Source organism: Ursus americanus, chromosome 13, assembly GCF_024610735.1.
Source record: "Ursus americanus isolate L20-20 chromosome 13, mUrsAme1.1.p, whole genome shotgun sequence".
Taxonomy (NCBI): Eukaryota; Metazoa; Chordata; class Mammalia; order Carnivora; family Ursidae; genus Ursus; species Ursus americanus.
Window position 1 is genome coordinate 16,176,680 of NC_142139.1, and position 5,777 is coordinate 16,182,456.

Below are 5,777 nucleotides of genomic sequence, written 5' to 3' on the forward strand. Positions count from 1 at the left end.
CTGGCCCCAAGAGCCGTGGAGAGGCCCTGTGCCCTGCACATGGTTTGCCACCTTGCATTTTTCTGTAAGGATAATGCTATTTTCTGTCATGAAAATGTTTATTTGGCTTCAGCAGAATGGATGAAGCTTAGGCATCTTCTCTCTTAGAATTAGTGTTTTAAGTTCTGAACCATCAAACAAACAAAATAACATGTTTTTGTTATTGTTAATTGTAAAAATGAACAGATCCCCATTAGAGAAGGATTCTGACTTTAATTCTTCCCTCTGAAGCAGGAGCTTCTTGGGAGAGATTCTGTAGCTATCATTCAAAATAGCATCGAAGGTCAAGTCTTACTGTGCTTGGAGAACCAGATGAAAACACTCTCAGGTAGTTTCTTTAAATGAAATACAAGATAATCCTGCCAAAACTATACCTGCATTTGAAGCCATTACACCAGACATACAGGGTATAGTTTTCCATGGGCCATTCCCTATTAAATTTGAACTAGATCAGTGTTGTAGAGCTTTCTTTTCTTGCCTTGTTTAATTCATGTTTTCCTTCCCTTTTTAATAGTCTCAAAATATTTTTGTGACTCTGGAACAGTGATTTTCAAACCTGAGTATGCATGAGGCTCAAAAATCACAGACTGATTCAGTACAACTGGGCTGAATTCAGGAAATCACATTTATAACAAGAGCCAGATATTTATTTATTTTCTCTTCTGTAACACACTGGGCCTACATCTGGCCATTTCCTATCACTGCCTCTATTTCCTTTCTTTTTCCAAAATCATCTGGGGACAAGAGGGGCAAGCTTGTCCCCTGCCTTTTGATATCTGGACCTCCCTAAAAACTCCATAAAGTAAAACCATATTTGGCCAAGTCTGTTCCTTGATGTGCTAAATGGGGAACTAAACTGGTGGCTGTGATTTTATTTAATACATTAGTTAATGAGGGAGGCAGTAAGGTTAAAAAACTGTTTCAAAAAAACATACACATGTGCGTGTGCACACACTCACATCATTAGGAATGCTGAAATAAATTTGCAAATAGATTGAAAACTGGTCAACAATCCAGAGCCATAATCAATTGTATTCTACGTGAAAATATCCATTTGCATTTCTGTGAATAAGAATAATTTTCATTACTGTAAGTTTTCTAAGACTTACGGAGTTACACAATAGCTCAAAGACTGGTCTCAGAACTGGACAAGTTCTGGTGTGCAAGTGATTTTTTTTCCCATTTAAATGTCTTCCAAATTTTTCCTGACACAGCCAGAGACCTAAATTTCCTTATCAGTAAAATCAGAGATTTGGACTAGTGACTTTTTTAAAGAAATATTTTATTTATTTATTTGAGAAAGAGAACAAGAGCGGGGCATGGGCTGGGGCTAGGACACAGAGGGCGAGGGAAAAGCAGGGTCCCCACTGAACAGCGAACCCAACATGGGGCTTGATCCCAGGATCCTGGTATCATGACCTGAGCTGAAACACTTAACTGACTGAGCCATCCAGGTGCCCCTGAACCAGTGACTTCTTAGACCCTTCAATTCCTACATTCTATTTCTCTGATTTCTTGGCCATTATCTGTGTATGTGCATAAAACTCATGGAATATTTTTATTGCACTGTAAGAACTACTGCAGTCATTTTTATTAGTCAAATTAGTCATAGCTATGAGTGCATCCTCTTGCAGTCTCTAAAAATAAGATCGATCACAAATTCTGCCCTTCTCCCAGTTACTGTTAGGCCATGTGTTCATATGTGTGTGTGTACTTGCAAATGAAAGCAGAACCTGAGCATAGGTATTCTAGCCATATTTATTCATTGTCTTTACCAAATCCTACCTACAGAAGAAACTGGTAACTTCGTTAATATGATGAATCGGGACAATATTGTGTAGATTTTGCAGATCTCTGATAAGGAATGAATTAAGAGTTCTCTAATTCTTGTAGACTTTCCTGTAGGGCAAATACAGCAAACTTTTTAAAGATTGCTTTGTGATGGCGAAAGTGGTCAGAATAGTGTTAGGAGTGTCAAAAATTGGCAGTGATGGGGCACCTGGGTGGCTCAGTCGTTAAGCCTCTGCCTTTGGCTCGGGTCATGATCGAGCCCCACATCGGGCTCTTCCGCTGGGAGCCTGCTTCTTCCTCTCCCACTCCCCCTGCTTGTGTTCCCTCTTTCTCTGGCTGTCTCTCTCTCTGTCAAATAAATAAATCTTTGAAAAAAAATTGGCAGTGTTGTTGGAGGCCAGTGTTAGGCAGTAGAGAATTAGGAAGATACTGACGTGTGATTTTCGTTTGTTTGTTCACTTCATTTCTCCTCTCTTAGACAAAGCTTTAAACTTTAAAGTAATGGAGAAGAGGGACAGAGCCTATTTAGCTTTGTAATTTGACAAATGTTTGTTTAAAGAATAATCAAACTACTTTCCTTTCTGGCAACAGAGAGCCCAGGTATCATGAAAACTCTCAATCTATTGAGTTTACTAAAATTCTACCACATTTGAAGGTGTGAAATCATGCATTAATGATTACATGCAGCTGATATTTTTTGAGAATAAGTATTCTGCTTTGTAGATTTTATCAGGTAAAACCCCATTCAGTTTAGAACTCATCATCAAAACTTCTTTTTTATTTAAATTTGTTTATTCTCATTTGAATGGTCTCATTTTAACTAAAACAATATTCTTGATGGTAAAACATAAAAACAATCACATTTCTTTGTTTCAATCTTTCTTTTCTTTCATCCTAGTCATTTCTGTAAAAACACAGACCAAAATGACTGGGTAGCGTTATGGAGGATTTCTGGTAATAATACACCTACACAGTGTGCTGCAGGAAGTAGAAAGTCCATACCTGATACCCTCAGTAACTTATGACTTGAATCATATAAGAACATAGGACTATTGCTACTGAATGTTGAAGATTTACATCCCAAATACATTTTTCTGCACGAATAACATAACATGGATTCAAGGGGCAGAAATATCAAAGCCTAGATCTTATCATACACACACATGTACATTTACATCTGTCTACATAGATACGCACATGCATGAAAGTGGTTGCAAGTGAGGTGCAGGAGATAGACATAGAGGATGGGATGATGAGAAAAAATAACTAAGAGTAATTAACACAGTTTATATGGGAGCCAAGTGACATTCATTCATTAATTTTACCATAACAATAACCCTGAGAAGTAGTTTCTAGTAACACCATTTTACAGATGAAGAAAATGAGACTCAGTAGTTAGTAGCAGAGCCCAGATTTGAAACGTTCTGCCTGATTCCAAAACTAATAGGACATATAGGAAGACTCTTCCCATTGTCCCTGAACTGCAGCTAGGGTTCCAAACTAAAGCCAAAAATCAGTGAGTATGTCCACATTTTAAAATCAGAGAACTGCCAGCATCTAGAGCCAACCATATCCTCCCAGAGTTTCAACCCTGCCACCAATCCTATGCACCTCCCACTTCTGCTCCCCCCACCCAAAGGACTGAGAGGGAAAGAGGTGGAACTTTCCCTTCCCCAAAGCTAACGGGAAGGAAAAGGGAGAAAAGAGAGAATTTTTCCTAAAGATTGGGGTACCTACAAGAAGTGGAGGACAATATTTTTATCCTCATAAGAGGATCTGGTTCAAGAGTGGACACGTTGCTTGGCCCCATGTGAAGTGAATAGGGGCAGAGATTTGGAGAGAGAGGGCAAGGTGAGATCTAATGACCACTTTGCCTATCATCTGTCAGTTTCCATTAGAAGATGGATCCCATGTGTCCCTGCTGAGCTCACAGTTTGCTAAAAGATGAGAACCATGGCTATAGCTTTGGGCAATGTAAGGGGTGTGTGTGTATGTGTGTGTGTGTGTGTTGGGAAGCAGGATGGTAGCAAACAGGGTCTCCCTTCCCCACCATTAGTGAAGGATGTTGGAGCCTCCTCATCAGTCTGTCTAGACCTTGCACACAAGTGCAGTCATGGTTAACCAAGAAGAGGTCTGCAACTCTGCCCCTCCTCCCCCACCGCCACTTGAAATACAGTTGGAAGAGGGAGAAGGGAGTGGGTATGGATGCATCCATGATCCTTCCAGGCAGATCTAGCCTGAGCTGGAGGTAGGAGAAAATGAACTTTGAATCATGTTTGAGAATAAGACTGAATCTTAAATGCTAGAATTAGACTGTTCTAATAACCAAAATAAGCTGAAAATTTGTAAAGATTGGCCAAGATGTTGTTAAGAAACCTAGTACTAGAGGAAAAGGTTGAAGGGACAGGGTCTTTTAGCATAACTTCCAGGAGAGTTATAGGAAAATATAGAATCTTCTCCTTTATATTACCCACATTACAAAGTTAAGCATAGTTACCAAGCCAATTATTCTACCATTTTTTCCTTTATGTAATCCTAATATACGTATTGAGCCAGAGGCATATCTCTAGCACTTCAGGGCCCTTCTTAAGACTTCCCCAATGAACTGGGACTCCTCAAAGCTGGTAAAGGTCTACCTATTTCCCATAGTTACTTTCCCTTTAGGTGTCCCTGCCTCTGTTGGGCATCCATCTCCCATCAATCTGATGGGAACGTTCTTGGCTCGTTGTATTTGTCTCGGCTCTAAGATGGAGAAAGGTGACTCCAACTTTCTGTGCAGGACCAGTGGATTAAATGCTTCAAAATATTCTCAGATTCAAGGAGTCTTAAGTGTTTAAATGGCAGGTTTAAACATTTGCCTTTATAAGACATGCCACTCAAAACCTTGCCCTGCCTCCCTTTCCCTGATCCCTAACTCCTATGTACTCACAGAGATACCTTAATCTTCAAGGCCTAATAGCTGGTTTAAGTTTATTGGTCCAGTGATAACTGTGCTAAATTGCATCATTGGTTCCAATTCTCTGCCCTTTCCTGTGTCCATGCCTTTTGCAATTGACCTTGCAATCCTGCCCACTAAAGGAGCAGAATATATTTCCCCAACCCTTGACTTTGGCTTTAGCCATGTGACTTGCCTTGGGCAATAGAATGAAATGGAAATGACAATGTACCAGTTATGAGCCTAGGCCTTATGGGGCCTTGCATATTGCCTTTTATAGACATGTAAGTCCAAGCTTTGGTTTCAGCTACCACATTTTGGGATGGACTTTATATGCACTGAAAACTAACTGATACAATTATTTTTCTACTACAGGGAATAAATATAGAATTTAAACCAGAAAAAAAATGCTGTTATTTGCAGAATAAATTCCCTTTTGATTTCATTTGCTAGCTTAGTAAGTGATTACATTAATTCCTATTTGTATTATTTACCAAAATAAACGTATTTACTGGCATAGTCTCAGAAGTAAATATATCTATACCCTCATTCTGTAGAACTCTGGGAGGACTGTCCATTCATTGCTGACAAAGCATACTCCTAGATATGTCATCATAGTGCAGGATGTATGTGCAGTTCATTTGAAAAGCAGCTAAATCTGCTTGATGTGTTGCAGTTTAGAACTTCATTTATGAGTCACTTATTTAGAATTCATAGAAACAATATTTCCACATAGAAACAATATTAAAATGTTCCAAAAGGCCATTTAGCCCCATAATAAAACTGAATGATATCAATAATGCCAAGGCACAAAAAGGACACTTTTTCTCCTACTGCTCAGATTTCCTTCTCTCTTTTGGCCCTCCTTTCTCTTCATTTGCTCTTTCCAGAGGAAGAGGAGCAGTTGATTGGTTGAAGCCTACTGTTTGTTTCTAAGTAGACAGGATCACTGCAGGAAAGGTGATGAGGACCCTCACTATCTCAGCTCTGTCATCCTCCCACAATTGTTTGG